This window comes from Channa argus, unplaced genomic scaffold, assembly GCF_033026475.1.
Source record: "Channa argus isolate prfri unplaced genomic scaffold, Channa argus male v1.0 Contig031, whole genome shotgun sequence".
Taxonomy (NCBI): Eukaryota; Metazoa; Chordata; class Actinopteri; order Anabantiformes; family Channidae; genus Channa; species Channa argus.
Genome location: NW_027125250.1, coordinates 267,328 through 282,958, shown reverse-complemented (window position 1 = coordinate 282,958; position 15,631 = coordinate 267,328). Strand labels below are relative to the sequence as shown.

General features: G+C 41.7%; 16 non-coding genes across 16 annotated transcripts; all 16 read right to left on the bottom strand.

Annotated features, from left to right (window-relative positions):
- Window positions 1-1,504: 1,504 nt before the first annotated feature.
- Window positions 1,505-1,576, bottom strand: trnaq-cug (transfer RNA glutamine (anticodon CUG)). Its single transcript has one exon. It is a non-coding gene; the product is annotated as a tRNA-Gln (tRNA).
- A 513-nt stretch (window positions 1,577-2,089) lies between these two features.
- On the bottom strand, window positions 2,090-2,172 carry trnal-aag (transfer RNA leucine (anticodon AAG)). Its single transcript has one exon. It is a non-coding gene; the product is annotated as a tRNA-Leu (tRNA).
- Window positions 2,173-3,194: 1,022 nt separating this feature from the next.
- On the bottom strand, window positions 3,195-3,266 carry trnaq-cug (transfer RNA glutamine (anticodon CUG)). Its single transcript has one exon. It is a non-coding gene; the product is annotated as a tRNA-Gln (tRNA).
- Window positions 3,267-3,779: 513 nt separating this feature from the next.
- Window positions 3,780-3,862, bottom strand: trnal-aag (transfer RNA leucine (anticodon AAG)). Its single transcript has one exon. It is a non-coding gene; the product is annotated as a tRNA-Leu (tRNA).
- A 1,022-nt stretch (window positions 3,863-4,884) lies between these two features.
- Window positions 4,885-4,956, bottom strand: trnaq-cug (transfer RNA glutamine (anticodon CUG)). The gene has a single exon. It is a non-coding gene; the product is annotated as a tRNA-Gln (tRNA).
- Window positions 4,957-5,469: 513 nt separating this feature from the next.
- Window positions 5,470-5,552, bottom strand: trnal-aag (transfer RNA leucine (anticodon AAG)). Its single transcript has one exon. It is a non-coding gene; the product is annotated as a tRNA-Leu (tRNA).
- A 1,022-nt stretch (window positions 5,553-6,574) lies between these two features.
- Window positions 6,575-6,646, bottom strand: trnaq-cug (transfer RNA glutamine (anticodon CUG)). Its single transcript has one exon. It is a non-coding gene; the product is annotated as a tRNA-Gln (tRNA).
- A 513-nt stretch (window positions 6,647-7,159) lies between these two features.
- On the bottom strand, window positions 7,160-7,242 carry trnal-aag (transfer RNA leucine (anticodon AAG)). The gene has a single exon. It is a non-coding gene; the product is annotated as a tRNA-Leu (tRNA).
- Window positions 7,243-8,264: 1,022 nt separating this feature from the next.
- Window positions 8,265-8,336, bottom strand: trnaq-cug (transfer RNA glutamine (anticodon CUG)). The gene has a single exon. It is a non-coding gene; the product is annotated as a tRNA-Gln (tRNA).
- Window positions 8,337-8,849: 513 nt separating this feature from the next.
- Window positions 8,850-8,932, bottom strand: trnal-aag (transfer RNA leucine (anticodon AAG)). The gene has a single exon. It is a non-coding gene; the product is annotated as a tRNA-Leu (tRNA).
- Window positions 8,933-9,954: 1,022 nt separating this feature from the next.
- Window positions 9,955-10,026, bottom strand: trnaq-cug (transfer RNA glutamine (anticodon CUG)). Its single transcript has one exon. It is a non-coding gene; the product is annotated as a tRNA-Gln (tRNA).
- A 1,583-nt stretch (window positions 10,027-11,609) lies between these two features.
- Window positions 11,610-11,681, bottom strand: trnaq-cug (transfer RNA glutamine (anticodon CUG)). Its single transcript has one exon. It is a non-coding gene; the product is annotated as a tRNA-Gln (tRNA).
- Window positions 11,682-12,623: 942 nt separating this feature from the next.
- On the bottom strand, window positions 12,624-12,706 carry trnal-cag (transfer RNA leucine (anticodon CAG)). The gene has a single exon. It is a non-coding gene; the product is annotated as a tRNA-Leu (tRNA).
- Window positions 12,707-13,771: 1,065 nt separating this feature from the next.
- Window positions 13,772-13,843, bottom strand: trnaq-uug (transfer RNA glutamine (anticodon UUG)). Its single transcript has one exon. It is a non-coding gene; the product is annotated as a tRNA-Gln (tRNA).
- A 342-nt stretch (window positions 13,844-14,185) lies between these two features.
- Window positions 14,186-14,268, bottom strand: trnal-cag (transfer RNA leucine (anticodon CAG)). The gene has a single exon. It is a non-coding gene; the product is annotated as a tRNA-Leu (tRNA).
- A 1,122-nt stretch (window positions 14,269-15,390) lies between these two features.
- On the bottom strand, window positions 15,391-15,462 carry trnaq-uug (transfer RNA glutamine (anticodon UUG)). Its single transcript has one exon. It is a non-coding gene; the product is annotated as a tRNA-Gln (tRNA).
- Between the last annotated feature and the right edge of the window lie 169 nt (window positions 15,463-15,631).

Here is a 15,631-nt window from a genome sequence, read left to right as displayed (position 1 = left end):
CTATGCAACAGTTTTTTCCCACAAGCCATCAGGCTCCTCAACACACAGAACTGAAATAGAACTTAAACACACTGCAAACCGAACTCAGCACATTCTCATCACTCACTACTCATCTCATTCCACCACCACTTATTTATTATTTATTTACTTTTATCATTCTACATTTACTGCACTACACTGTTTACCTGCTGTTTTTTTTTTTGCACATTCCAATGCAATTGCACTTTTTTTACATGCTGGACATTTAAATGCACTATACCGTTTACATGCTGCTCTTTTTTTTAACACCCCTAGCACACTTAACTGAACTGTACTGTACTGTAAAATAGTATACAGTAGGTTTACTGGTCGGCACTGTCTTGGGTCTTGTGTCTTGTGTCCTGTCCTGTGTTACTTGTGTTGTCTGTCTACACTGTCCGTCTGTACTGTTTTTTCGTCTGCACTGTTTGCACTTGGTTGCACTCGATGCACTTTATTATAGCTTGTGTTGTTTGTAGCACCTTGGTTCTTGGAGAAACGTTATCTCGTTTCTACTGTGTACTGTGTACCACTGTGTATAGTAGAAATGACAATAAAAGCCACTTGACTTGACTTGACTTGACTTGCTACCCTGGCCATCAGTGATGGATGCGTGAAGTATGGTATGTCTCAGGCAAAAAAGAGCTTGTTGATTAAGCCACTACACACCTGTCAGCTGGTATTGGTGTTGTTCTGCCCTTTACTGGCAAGACATCAATTCATAGAGCTTTAACATATACATTCAGTTTTTCAGCAAACTCCAGAAAAGGTAACCAGTATCCAAATATTGCATTATATTAATTGAACCACGTCATTTGGTAGAGTACTAGAGTCAATGAATGGAGCATAAGAGAAAGAACTGTTGCCAAAGTTGCCTGCATTTATTGCACATTAAAACCTGAGAACAGCAAGCCAGCTTAAAGGTCCAGCTGGTTTTATTCATTCTACACTATAACAGGTCCCATCCTGATTTGAACTCAGATTGCTGGATTCATAGTCCAGAGTGCTTACCTATACACCAGGGAATCTCCAGATGCTGCCAAATGAAGCAAGTGTGCACAGGAAAAGTGAACAGTGTTACACAGACACTAGTTTTAATATATTTCAAATACTAACCCTTATGACAAAAATAAGGAAGCACTTGAAAACTAGGGTAGGGTTATAAAAGAGGAATTGGGGATTGTGTCTGGCATCGCACTTCATGCCCAAACTTGAATGGAATGCCCAAAATGTGTTTTTAGCATTATGTGACAGAGATCAGCAAGGATACTTAGCTAAGAGTGTGTTTATTTTAAACCATCGTGCAGGCTTGGCCTCATTTCTGTGCCGGTTTCAGTTTTTTTAGACTTGTCATGAGTGTTTAGTGCACATAGTATTCTGTTTCTGGAACAAGATGAGCTCCATGACAATCCCACTGTGAGTCTCCCAGTTGGTGGAGTAACCGAGTCAATCATTGCATCGAGAAAAGCTACAACCTGCCAACAGTAGGTCCCACCGAGATTTGAACTCGGATCGCTGGATTCAGAGTCCAGAGTGCTCACCATTACACCATGGAACCTTTCCACATTGCTAGCTTTATGTTGTTGAACAGGTTCTTCCACACAATTTGATTCATTTCATTATTGTCTCCAACTTGACAACTTGAAGATTTGGCTGATCATGTAGCAAACTAAAAAAATGTCAATACGGGGCGGTTCGGGTACATCTAAGCACTGTGTCACTTTTATCTCAGTGTGTGATGTTCATTGCATCTATCCAGATGCACTGTAACTTGTATAACATGAAAATCTATGGATTTGGCCAATAGAGTCAGTCTCAAATAGACTCTCATTAGTGATTATAGGGCATAGATGAAAGACTACCTTTGATACGTAACTAGAGGGGTGCCAAAGCCATGCTCCTTGAGCTCCACAGCCCTGCTTGCTTGTCAGCTATCCGTGCTTTACCCACTGCTTCTGCACTTTCTGTCTGATTGAACACACCTTAGGTGATTCCCCACCTCTGACGAATGTGGAAGAATGGATCCAATGTGTTTTCCAAGTGTCAGCTGTTGTCCTTAAAAAACAACATTTGTCAGAAGTGGGATTTGAACCCACGCCTCCAGGAGAGACTGCGACCTTAACGCAGCGCCTTAGACCGCTCGGCCATCCTGACAACAGAACAGGCTTGGTTTGGTACTCCAAAAAAAATGCGCAAAGACAGCATTTAGATTAGGCGTAATTATTGTAAATCAAATGTGCAAACTCGTCATCAGCCTATCTCTTTATCGGTTTATTGCTACCCTGGCCATCAGTGATGGATGCGTGAAGTATGGTATGTCTCAGGCAAAAAAGAGCTTGTTGATTAAGACACTACACACCTGTCAGCTGGTATTGGTGTTCTTCTGCCCTTTACTGGCAAGACATCAATTCATAGAGCTTTAACATATACATTCAGTTTTTCAGCAAACTCCAGAAAAGGTAACCAGTATCCAAATATTGCATTATATTAATTGAACCACTTCATTTGGTAGAGTACTAAAGTCATTGAATGGAGCATAAGAGAAAGAACTGTTGCCAAAGTTGCCTGCATTTATTGCACATTAAAACCTGAGAACAGCAAGCCAGCTTAAAGGTCCAGCTGGTTTTATTTATTCTACAGTATAACAGGTCCCATCGTGATTTGAACTCAGATTGCTGGATTCATAGTCCAGAGTGCTTACCTATACACCAGGGAATCTCCAGATGCTGCCAAATGAAGCAAGTGTGCACTGGAAAAGTGAACAGTGTTACACAGACACTATTTTTAATATATTTCAAATACTAACCCTTATGACAAAAATAAGGAAGCACTTGAAAACTAGGGTAGGGTTATAAAAGAGGAATTGGGGATTGTGTCTGGGATCGCACTTCATGCCCAAACTTGAATGGAATGCCCAAAATGTGTTTTTAGCATTATGTGACAGAGATCAGCAAGGATACTTAGCTAAGAGTGTGTTTATTTTAAACCATCGTGCAGGCTTGGCCTCATTTCTGTGCCGGTTTCAGTTTTTTTAGACTTGTCATGAGTGTTTAGTGCACATAGTATTCTGTTTCTGGAACAAGATGAGCTCCATGACAATGCCACTGTGAGTCTCCCAGTTGGTGGAGTAACCGAGTCAATCATTGCATCGAGAAAAGCTACAACCTGCCAACAGTAGGTCCCACCGAGATTTGAACTCGGATCGCTGGATTCAGAGTCCAGAGTGCTCACCATTACACCATGGAACCTTTCCACATTGCTAGCTTTATGTTGTTGAACAGGTTCTTCCACACAATTTGATTCATTTCATTATTGTCTCCAACTTGACAACTTGAAGATTTGGCTGATCATGTAGCAAACTAAAAAAATGTCAATACGAGGCGGTTCGGGTACATCTAAGCACTGTGTCACTTTTATCTCAGTGTGTGATGTTCATTGCATCTATCCAGATGCACTGTAACTTGTATAACATGAAAATCTATGGATTTGGCCAATAGAGTCAGTCTCAAATAGACTCTCATTAGTGATTATAGGGCATAGATGAAAGACTACCTTTGATACGTAACTAGAGGGGTGCCAAAGCCATGCTCCTTGAGCTCCACAGCCCTGCTTGCTTGTCAGCTATCCGTGCTTTACCCACTGCTTCTGCACTTTCTGTCTGATTGAACACACCTTAGGTGATTCCCCACCTCTGACGAATGTGGAAGAATGGATCCAATGTTTTTTCCAAGTGTCAGCTGTTGTCCTTAAAAAACAACATTTGTCAGAAGTGGGATTTGAACCCACGCCTCCAGGAGAGACTGCGACCTTAACGCAGCGCCTTAGACCGCTCGGCCATCCTGACAACAGAACAGGCTTGGTTTGGTACTCCAAAAAAAATGCGCAAAGACAGCATTTAGATTAGGCGTAATTATTGTAAATCAAATGTGCAAACTCGTCATCAGCCTATCTCTTTATCGGTTTATTGCTACCCTGGCCATCAGTGATGGATGCGTGAAGTATGGTATGTCTCAGGCAAAAAAGAGCTTGTTGATTAAGACACTACACACCTGTCAGCTGGTATTGGTGTTCTTCTGCCCTTTACTGGCAAGACATCAATTCATAGAGCTTTAACATATACATTCAGTTTTTCAGCAAACTCCAGAAAAGGTAACCAGTATCCAAATATTGCATTATATTAATTGAACCACTTCATTTGGTAGAGTACTAAAGTCATTGAATGGAGCATAAGAGAAAGAACTGTTGCCAAAGTTGCCTGCATTTATTGCACATTAAAACCTGAGAACAGCAAGCCAGCTTAAAGGTCCAGCTGGTTTTATTTATTCTACAGTATAACAGGTCCCATCGTGATTTGAACTCAGATTGCTGGATTCATAGTCCAGAGTGCTTACCTATACACCAGGGAATCTCCAGATGCTGCCAAATGAAGCAAGTGTGCACTGGAAAAGTGAACAGTGTTACACAGACACTATTTTTAATATATTTCAAATACTAACCCTTATGACAAAAATAAGGAAGCACTTGAAAACTAGGGTAGGGTTATAAAAGAGGAATTGGGGATTGTGTCTGGGATCGCACTTCATGCCCAAACTTGAATGGAATGCCCAAAATGTGTTTTTAGCATTATGTGACAGAGATCAGCAAGGATACTTAGCTAAGAGTGTGTTTATTTTAAACCATCGTGCAGGCTTGGCCTCATTTCTGTGCCGGTTTCAGTTTTTTTAGACTTGTCATGAGTGTTTAGTGCACATAGTATTCTGTTTCTGGAACAAGATGAGCTCCATGACAATGCCACTGTGAGTCTCCCAGTTGGTGGAGTAACCGAGTCAATCATTGCATCGAGAAAAGCTACAACCTGCCAACAGTAGGTCCCACCGAGATTTGAACTCGGATCGCTGGATTCAGAGTCCAGAGTGCTCACCATTACACCATGGAACCTTTCCACATTGCTAGCTTTATGTTGTTGAACAGGTTCTTCCACACAATTTGATTCATTTCATTATTGTCTCCAACTTGACAACTTGGAGATTTGGCTGATCATGTAGCAAACTAAAAAAATGTCAATACGAGGCAGTTTGGGTACATCTAAGCACTGTGTCACTTTTATCTCAGTGTGTGATGTTCATTGCATCTATCCAGATGCACTGTAACTTGTATAACATGAAAATCTATGGATTTGGCCAATAGAGTCAGTCTCAAATAGACTCTCATTAGTGATTATAGGGCATAGATGAAAGACTACCTTTGATACGTAACTAGAGGGGTGCCAAAGCCATGCTCCTTGAGCTCCACAGCCCTGCTTGCTTGTCAGCTATCCGTGCTTTACCCACTGCTCCTGCACTTTCTGTCTGATTGAACACACCTTAGGTGATTCCCCACCTCTGACGAATGTGGAAGAATGGATCCAATGTGTTTTCCAAGTGTCAGCTGTTGTCCTTAAAAAACAACATTTGTCAGAAGTGGGATTTGAACCCACGCCTCCAGGAGAGACTGCGACCTTAACGCAGCGCCTTAGACCGCTCGGCCATCCTGACAACAGAACAGGCTTGGTTTGGTACTCCAAAAAAAATGCGCAAAGACAGCATTTAGATTAGGCGTAATTATTGTAAATCAAATGTGCAAACTCGTCATCAGCCTATCTCTTTATCGGTTTATTGCTACCCTGGCCATCAGTGATGGATGCGTGAAGTATGGTATGTCTCAGGCAAAAAAGAGCTTGTTGATTAAGACACTACACACCTGTCAGCTGGTATTGGTGTTCTTCTGCCCTTTACTGGCAAGACATCAATTCATAGAGCTTTAACATATACATTCAGTTTTTCAGCAAACTCCAGAAAAGGTAACCAGTATCCAAATATTGCATTATATTAATTGAACCACTTCATTTGGTAGAGTACTAAAGTCATTGAATGGAGCATAAGAGAAAGAACTGTTGCCAAAGTTGCCTGCATTTATTGCACATTAAAACCTGAGAACAGCAAGCCAGCTTAAAGGTCCAGCTGGTTTTATTTATTCTACAGTATAACAGGTCCCATCGTGATTTGAACTCAGATTGCTGGATTCATAGTCCAGAGTGCTTACCTATACACCAGGGAATCTCCAGATGCTGCCAAATGAAGCAAGTGTGCACTGGAAAAGTGAACAGTGTTACACAGACACTATTTTTAATATATTTCAAATACTAACCCTTATGACAAAAATAAGGAAGCACTTGAAAACTAGGGTAGGGTTATAAAAGAGGAATTGGGGATTGTGTCTGGGATCGCACTTCATGCCCAAACTTGAATGGAATGCCCAAAATGTGTTTTTAGCATTATGTGACAGAGATCAGCAAGGATACTTAGCTAAGAGTGTGTTTATTTTAAACCATCGTGCAGGCTTGGCCTCATTTCTGTGCCGGTTTCAGTTTTTTTAGACTTGTCATGAGTGTTTAGTGCACATAGTATTCTGTTTCTGGAACAAGATGAGCTCCATGACAATGCCACTGTGAGTCTCCCAGTTGGTGGAGTAACCGAGTCAATCATTGCATCGAGAAAAGCTACAACCTGCCAACAGTAGGTCCCACCGAGATTTGAACTCGGATCGCTGGATTCAGAGTCCAGAGTGCTCACCATTACACCATGGAACCTTTCCACATTGCTAGCTTTATGTTGTTGAACAGGTTCTTCCACACAATTTGATTCATTTCATTATTGTCTCCAACTTGACAACTTGGAGATTTGGCTGATCATGTAGCAAACTAAAAAAATGTCAATACGAGGCAGTTTGGGTACATCTAAGCACTGTGTCACTTTTATCTCAGTGTGTGATGTTCATTGCATCTATCCAGATGCACTGTAACTTGTATAACATGAAAATCTATGGATTTGGCCAATAGAGTCAGTCTCAAATAGACTCTCATTAGTGATTATAGGGCATAGATGAAAGACTACCTTTGATACGTAACTAGAGGGGTGCCAAAGCCATGCTCCTTGAGCTCCACAGCCCTGCTTGCTTGTCAGCTATCCGTGCTTTACCCACTGCTCCTGCACTTTCTGTCTGACTGAACACACCTTAGGTGATTCCCCACCTCTGACGAATGTGGAAGAATGGATCCAATGTGTTTTCCAAGTGTCAGCTGTTGTCCTTAAAAAACAACATTTGTCAGAAGTGGGATTTGAACCCACGCCTCCAGGAGAGACTGCGACCTTAACGCAGCGCCTTAGACCGCTCGGCCATCCTGACAACAGAACAGGCTTGGTTTGGTACTCCAAAAAAAATGCGCAAAGACAGCATTTAGATTAGGCGTAATTATTGTAAATCAAATGTGCAAACTCGTCATCAGCCTATCTCTTTATCGGTTTATTGCTACCCTGGCCATTAGTGATGGATGCGTGAAGTATGGTATGTCTCAGGCAAAAAAGAGCTTGTTGATTAAGACACTACACACCTGTCAGCTGGTATTGGTGTTCTTCTGCCCTTTACTGGCAAGACATCAATTCATAGAGCTTTAACATATACATTCAGTTTTTCAGCAAACTCCAGAAAAGGTAACCAGTATCCAAATATTGCATTATATTAATTGAACCACTTCATTTGGTACAGTACTAAAGTCATTGAATGGAGCATAAGAGAAAGAACTGTTGCCAAAGTTGCCTGCATTTATTGCACATTAAAACCTGAGAACAGCAAGCCAGCTTAAAGGTCCAGCTGGTTTTATTTATTCTACAGTATAACAGGTCCCATCGTGATTTGAACTCAGATTGCTGGATTCATAGTCCAGAGTGCTTACCTATACACCAGGGAATCTCCAGATGCTGCCAAATGAAGCAAGTGTGCACTGGAAAAGTGAACAGTGTTACACAGACACTATTTTTAATATATTTCAAATACTAACCCTTATGACAAAAATAAGGAAGCACTTGAAAACTAGGGTAGGGTTATAAAAGAGGAATTGGGGATTGTGTCTGGGATCGCACTTCATGCCCAAACTTGAATGGAATGCCCAAAATGTGTTTTTAGCATTATGTGACAGAGATCAGCAAGGATACTTAGCTAAGAGTGTGTTTATTTTAAACCATCGTGCAGGCTTGGCCTCATTTCTGTGCCGGTTTCAGTTTTTTTAGACTTGTCATGAGTGTTTAGTGCACATAGTATTCTGTTTCTGGAACAAGATGAGCTCCATGACAATGCCACTGTGAGTCTCCCAGTTGGTGGAGTAACCGAGTCAATCATTGCATCGAGAAAAGCTACAACCTGCCAGCAGTAGGTCCCACCGAGATTTGAACTCGGATCGCTGGATTCAGAGTCCAGAGTGCTCACCATTACACCATGGAACCTTTCCACATTGCTAGCTTTATGTTGTTGAACAGGTTCTTCCACACAATTTGATTCATTTCATTATTGTCTCCAACTTGACAACTTGGAGATTTGGCTGATCATGTAGCAAACTAAAAAAATGTCAATACGAGGCAGTTTGGGTACATCTAAGCACTGTGTCACTTTTATCTCAGTGTGTGATGTTCATTGCATCTATCCAGATGCACTGTAACTTGTATAACATGAAAATCTATGGATTTGGCCAATAGAGTCAGTCTCAAATAGACTCCCATTAGTGATTATAGGGCATAGATGAAAGACTACCTTTGATACGTAACTAGAGGGGTGCCAAAGCCATGCTCCTTGAGCTCCACAGCCCTGCTTGCTTGTCAGCTATCCGTGCTTTACCCACTGCTCCTGCACTTTCTGTCTGATTGAACACACCTTAGGTGATTCCCCACCTCTGACGAATGTGGAAGAATGGATCCAATGTGTTTTCCAAGTGTCAGCTGTTGTCCTTAAAAAACAACATTTGTCAGAAGTGGGATTTGAACCCACGCCTCCAGGAGAGACTGCGACCTTAACGCAGCGCCTTAGACCGCTCGGCCATCCTGACAACAGAACAGGCTTGGTTTGGTACTCCAAAAAAAATGCGCAAAGACAGCATTTAGATTAGGCGTAATTATTGTAAATCAAATGTGCAAACTCGTCATCAGCCTATCTCTTTATCGGTTTATTGCTACCCTGGCCATCAGTGATGGATGCGTGAAGTATGGTATGTCTCAGGCAAAAAAGAGCTTGTTGATTAAGACACTACACACCTGTCAGCTGGTATTGGTGTTCTTCTGCCCTTTACTGGCAAGACATCAATTCATAGAGCTTTAACATATACATTCAGTTTTTCAGCAAACTCCAGAAAAGGTAACCAGTATCCAAATATTGCATTATATTAATTGAACCACTTCATTTGGTAGAGTACTAAAGTCATTGAATGGAGCATAAGAGAAAGAACTGTTGCCAAAGTTGCCTGCATTTATTGCACATTAAAACCTGAGAACAGCAAGCCAGCTTAAAGGTCCAGCTGGTTTTATTTATTCTACAGTATAACAGGTCCCATCGTGATTTGAACTCAGATTGCTGGATTCATAGTCCAGAGTGCTTACCTATACACCAGGGAATCTCCAGATGCTGCCAAATGAAGCAAGTGTGCACTGGAAAAGTGAACAGTGTTACACAGACACTATTTTTAATATATTTCAAATACTAACCCTTATGACAAAAATAAGGAAGCACTTGAAAACTAGGGTAGGGTTATAAAAGAGGAATTGGGGATTGTGTCTGGGATCGCACTTCATGCCCAAACTTGAATGGAATGCCCAAAATGTGTTTTTAGCATTATGTGACAGAGATCAGCAAGGATACTTAGCTAAGAGTGTGTTTATTTTAAACCATCGTGCAGGCTTGGCCTCATTTCTGTGCCGGTTTCAGTTTTTTTAGACTTGTCATGAGTGTTTAGTGCACATAGTATTCTGTTTCTGGAACAAGATGAGCTCCATGACAATGCCACTGTGAGTCTCCCAGTTGGTGGAGTAACCGAGTCAATCATTGCATCGAGAAAAGCTACAACCTGCCAGCAGTAGGTCCCACCGAGATTTGAACTCGGATCGCTGGATTCAGAGTCCAGAGTGCTCACCATTACACCATGGAACCTTTCCACATTGCTAGCTTTATGTTGTTGAACAGGTTCTTCCACACAATTTGATTCATTTCATTATTGTCTCCAACTTGACAACTTGGAGATTTGGCTGATCATGTAGCAAACTAAAAAAATGTCAATACGAGGCAGTTTGGGTACATCTAAGCACTGTGTCACTTTTATCTCAGTGTGTGATGTTCATTGCATCTATCCAGATGCACTGTAACTTGTATAACATGAAAATCTATGGATTTGGCCAATAGAGTCAGTCTCAAATAGACTCTCATTAGTGATTATAGGGCATAGATGAAAGACTACCTTTGATACGTAACTAGAGGGGTGCCAAAGCCATGCTCCTTGAGCTCCACAGCCCTGCTTGCTTGTCAGCTATCCGTGCTTTACCCACTGCTCCTGCACTTTCTGTCTGATTGAACACACCTTAGGTGATTCCCCACCTCTGACGAATGTGGAAGAATGGATCCAATGTGTTTTCCAAGTGTCAGCTGTTGTCCTTAAAAAACAACATTTGTCAGAAGTGGGATTTGAAGCCACGCCTCCAGGAGAGACTGCAACCTTAACGCAGCGCCTTAGACCGCTCGGCCATCCTGACAACAGAACAGGCTTGGTTTGGTACTCCAAAAAAAATGCGCAAAGACAGCATTTAGATTAGGCGTAATTATTGTAAATCAAATGTGCAAACTCGTCATCAGCCTATCTCTTTATCGGTTTATTGCTACCCTGGCCATCAGTGATGGATGCGTGAAGTATGGTATGTCTCAGGCAAAAAAGAGCTTGTTGATTAAGACACTACACACCTGTCAGCTGGTATTGGTGTTCTTCTGCCCTTTACTGGCAAGACATCAATTCATAGAGATTTAACATATACATTCAGTTTTTCAGCAAACTCCAGAAAAGGTAACCAGTATCCAAATATTGCATTATATTAATTGAACCACTTCATTTGGTAGAGTACTAAAGTCATTGAATGGAGCATAAGAGAAAGAACTGTTGCCAAAGTTGCCTGCATTTATTGCACATTAAAACCTGAGAACAGCAAGCCAGCTTAAAGGTCCAGCTGGTTTTATTTATTCTACAGTATAACAGGTCCCATCGTGATTTGAACTCAGATTGCTGGATTCATAGTCCAGAGTGCTTACCTATACACCAGGGAATCTCCAGATGCTGCCAAATGAAGCAAGTGTGCACTGGAAAAGTGAACAGTGTTACACAGACACTATTTTTAATATATTTCAAATACTAACCCTTATGACAAAAATAAGGAAGCACTTGAAAACTAGGGTAGGGTTATAAAAGAGGAATTGGGGATTGTGTCTGGGATCGCACTTCATGCCCAAAATGTGTTTTTAGCATTATGTGACAGAGATCAGCAAGGATTATTATTTTAAACCATCGTGCAGGCTTGGCCTCATTTCTGTGCTGGTATAAGTTTTTTTGGAATTGTCATGAGTGTTTAGTGCACATAGTATTCTGTTTCTGGAACAAGATGAGCTCCATGACAATGCCACTGTGAGTCTCCCAGTTGGTGGAGTAAGCAAGTCATTCATTGGATCGAGGAAAGCTACAACCTGCCAACAGTAGGTCCCACCGAGATTTGAACTCGGATCGCTGGATTCAGAGTCCAGAGTGCTCACCATTACACCATGGAACCTTTCCACATTGCTAGCTTAATGTTGTTGAACAGGTTCTTCCACACAATTTGATTCATTTCATTATTGTCTCCAACTTGACAACTTGGAGATTTGGCTGATCATGTAGCAAACTAAAAAAATGTCAATACGAGGCGGTTTGGGTACATCTAAGCACTGTGTCACTTTTATCTTAGTGTGTGATGTTCATTGCATCTATCCAGATGCAATGTAACTTGTATAACATCAAAATCTATGGATTTGGCCAATAGAGTCAGTCTCAAATGGACTCTCATTAGTGATTATAGGGCATAGATGAAAGACTACCTTTGATACGTAACTAGTGGAGTGCCAAAGCCATGCTCCTTGAGCTCCACAGCCCTGCTTGCTTGTCAGCTATCCGTGCTTTACCCACTGCTCCTGCACTTTCTGTCTGATTGAACACACCTTATCCAGGTAAGCAGTCTTGGAGAATAGGTGGTTCCCTACCTCTGACGAATGTGGAAGAATGGATCCAATGTGTTTTCCAAGTGTCAGCTGTTGTCCAACGCGGTACAACGCGGTTTGGGTACATCTAAGCACTGTGTCACTTTTATCTCAGTGTGTGATGTTCATTGCATCTATCCAGATGCACTGTAACTTGTATAACATCAAAATCTATGGATTTGGCCAATAGAGTCAGTCTCAAATGGACTCTCATTAGTGATTATAGGGCATAGATGAAAGACTACCTTTGATACGTAACTAGAGGGGTGCCAAAGCCATGATCCTTGAGCTCCACAGCCCTGCTTGCTTGTCAGCTATCCATGCTTTACCCACTGCTCCTGCACTTTCTGTCTGATTGAACACACCTTATCCAGGTAAGCAGTCTTGGAGAATAAGTGGTTCCCCACCTCTGACAAATGTGGAAGAATGGATCCAATGTGTTTTCCAAGTGTCAGCTGTGGTCCCTAAAATCCAACATTTGTCAGAAGTGGGATTCGAACCCACGCCTCCAGGAGAGACTGCGACCTGAACGCAGCGCCTTAGACCGCTCGGCCATCCTGACAACAGAAGGGGGGGTTGTTTGGTACTCCAAAGAAATCCGAAAAGACAGCGTTTAGATTATGCGTAATTATTGTGAATCAAATGTGCAAACTCGTCATCAGGCTATCTCTTTATCAGTTCATTGCTATCCTGGCCATCAGTGATTGATGCGTGAAGTATGGGATGTCTCAGGCAAAAAAGAGCTTGTTGATTAAGCCACTACACATCTATCAGCTGGTATTGGTGTTCTTTTGCCCTTTGCTGGGAAGACATCAATTCATGGAGCTTTAACATATGCATTCATTTTTTCAGCAAACTCCAGAAAAAGAGTTCTTAGAGTAACCAGTATCCAATTATTGCATTACATTAATTGAACCACGTCATTTGGTAGAGTACTAGAGTCATTGAATGGAGCAAAAGAGAAAGAACTGTTGCCAAAGTTGCCTGCCGGTTTTATTCATTCTACACTATAACAGGTCCCACCGTAATTTGAACTCAGATCGCTGGATTCACAGTCCAGAGTGCTTACCTATACACCAGGGAATCTCCAGATGCTGCCAAATGAAGAATATGCGCACTGGAAATGTGAACAGAGTTACACAGACAACAGTTGTAACAGTCTGTGGTTTTACTGAGCAGTCCTGAACACTCTGATGCTTGACAGGGGTTTCAATGCTTATTGCATTTCACAGGGAGATATTTCAACTACTAGCCCTTATGACTCTGTTTGGGGTGAAACACAAAAATAGGGAAGCACTTGAAAACGAGGGGTAGGGTTATAAATTAGGAATTTGGGATTGTGTCTGGGATCGCACTTCATGACCAAAATGTGTTTTTAGCATTATCTGAATGAGATCCGCAAGGATATTTACTTAAGAGTGTGTCTATCGTAAACCATTGTGCAACCTTTGCCTCATCTCTCTCCCTGTATTAGTTCTTTAAACACTTGCCATGAGTGTTGATTGCACAAAGTACTCTATGTCTCTGGAACAAGATGAGCTCGTTGACAATGCCACTGTGTGTCTCCCAGTTGGTGGAGTAACTGAGTCACTCATTGGGGCAAAAAAACCTACAACTAGCCAGCGGTAGGTTCCACCGAGATTTGAACTCAGATCCCTGGATTCAAAGTCCAGAGTGCTCACCATTACACCATGGAACCTTTTCACATTGTTAGGCTACTTTTGTTGAGCAGTTTCTTCCAGACGATTTGATTAATTTCAGTATTGTGTGCATATTGACAACTTGGAGATTGGGTGATCATGTAGCAAACTATAAAATTGTCAATACAAGGAAGTTCGGGTACATCTAAGCACTGTGTCACTCTTATCTCTGTGTGTGATGTTCATTGCATCTATCCAGATGAACTGTAACTTGTATAACATCAAAGTCTATGAATTCATCCAGGTAAGCAGCATTGGAGAATAGGTGGTTCCCCACCTATGACTAATGTGGGAGAATGTGTTTTCCAAGTGTCAGCTGTTGTCCCTAAAAATCAAACATTTGTCAGAAGCGGGGTTCGAACCCACGCCTCCAGGAGAGACTGCGACCTGAACGCAGCGCCTTAGACCGCTCGGCCATCCTGACAACAGAAGGGGGGGGGGTGGTTGTTTGGTACTCCAAAGAAATCCGAAAAGACAGCGTTTAGATTATGCGTAATTATTGTGAATCAAATGTGCAAACTCGTCATCAGCCTATCTCTTTATCAGTTCATTGCTACCCTGGCCATCAGTGATTGATGCGTGAAGTATGGGATGTCTCAGGCAAAAAAGAGCTTGTTGATTAAGCCACTACACATCTATCAGCTGGTATTGGTGTTCTTTTGCCCTTTGCTGGGAAGACATCAATTCATGGAGCTTTAACATATGCATTCATTTTTTCAGCAAACTCCAGAAAAAGAGTTCTTAGAGTAACCAGTATCCAATTATCGCATTACATTAATTGAACCCCGTAATTTGATAGAGTACTAGAGTCATTGAATGGAGCACAACAGAAAGAACTGTTGCCAAAGTTGCCTGCATTTATTGCACATTAAATCCTGAGACCAGCAACACAGCTCAAAGGACAAGCTGGTTTTATTCGTTCCAAACTATAACAGGTCCCACCGTGATTTGAACTCAGATCGCTGGATTCACAGTCCAGAGTGCTTACCTATACACCAGGGCATCTCCAGATGCTGCCAAATGAAGAATGTGTGCACTGGAAATGTGAACAGTGTTAGACAGACAACAGTTTTAACAGTCTGTGGTTTTACTAAGCAGTCCTGAACACTCTGATGCTTGACAGGGGTTTCAAGGCTTATTGCATTTCACAGGGAGATATTTCACCTACTAGACCTTATGACTCTGTTTGGTGTGAAACACAAAAATAGGGAAGCACTTGAAAACGAGGGGTAGGGTTATAAATTAGGAATTTGGGATTGTGTCTGGGATCGCACTTCATGCCCAAAATGTGTTTTTAGCATTATCTGAATGAGATCCGCAAGGATATTTACTTAAGAGTGTGTCTATCGTAAACCATTGTGCAACCTTTGCCTCATCTCTCTCCCTGTATTAGTTCTTTAAACACTTGCCATGAGTGTTGATTGCACAAAGTACTCTATGTCTCTGGAACAAGATGAGCTCGTTGACAATGCCACTGTGTGTCTCCCAGTTGGTGGAGTAACTGAGTCACTCATTGGGGCAAAAAAACCTACAACTAGCCAGCGGTAGGTTCCACCGAGATTTGAACTCGGATCACTGGATTCAAAGTCCAGAGTGCTCCCCATTACACCATGGAACCATTTCACATTGTTAGGCTACTTTTGTTGAACAGTTTCTTCCTGACGATTTGATTCATTTCATTATTGTGTGCATATTGACAACTTGGAGATTGGGTGATCATGTAGCAAACTATAAAATTGTCAATACAAGAAAGTTTGGGTACATCTAAGCACTGTGTCACTCTTATC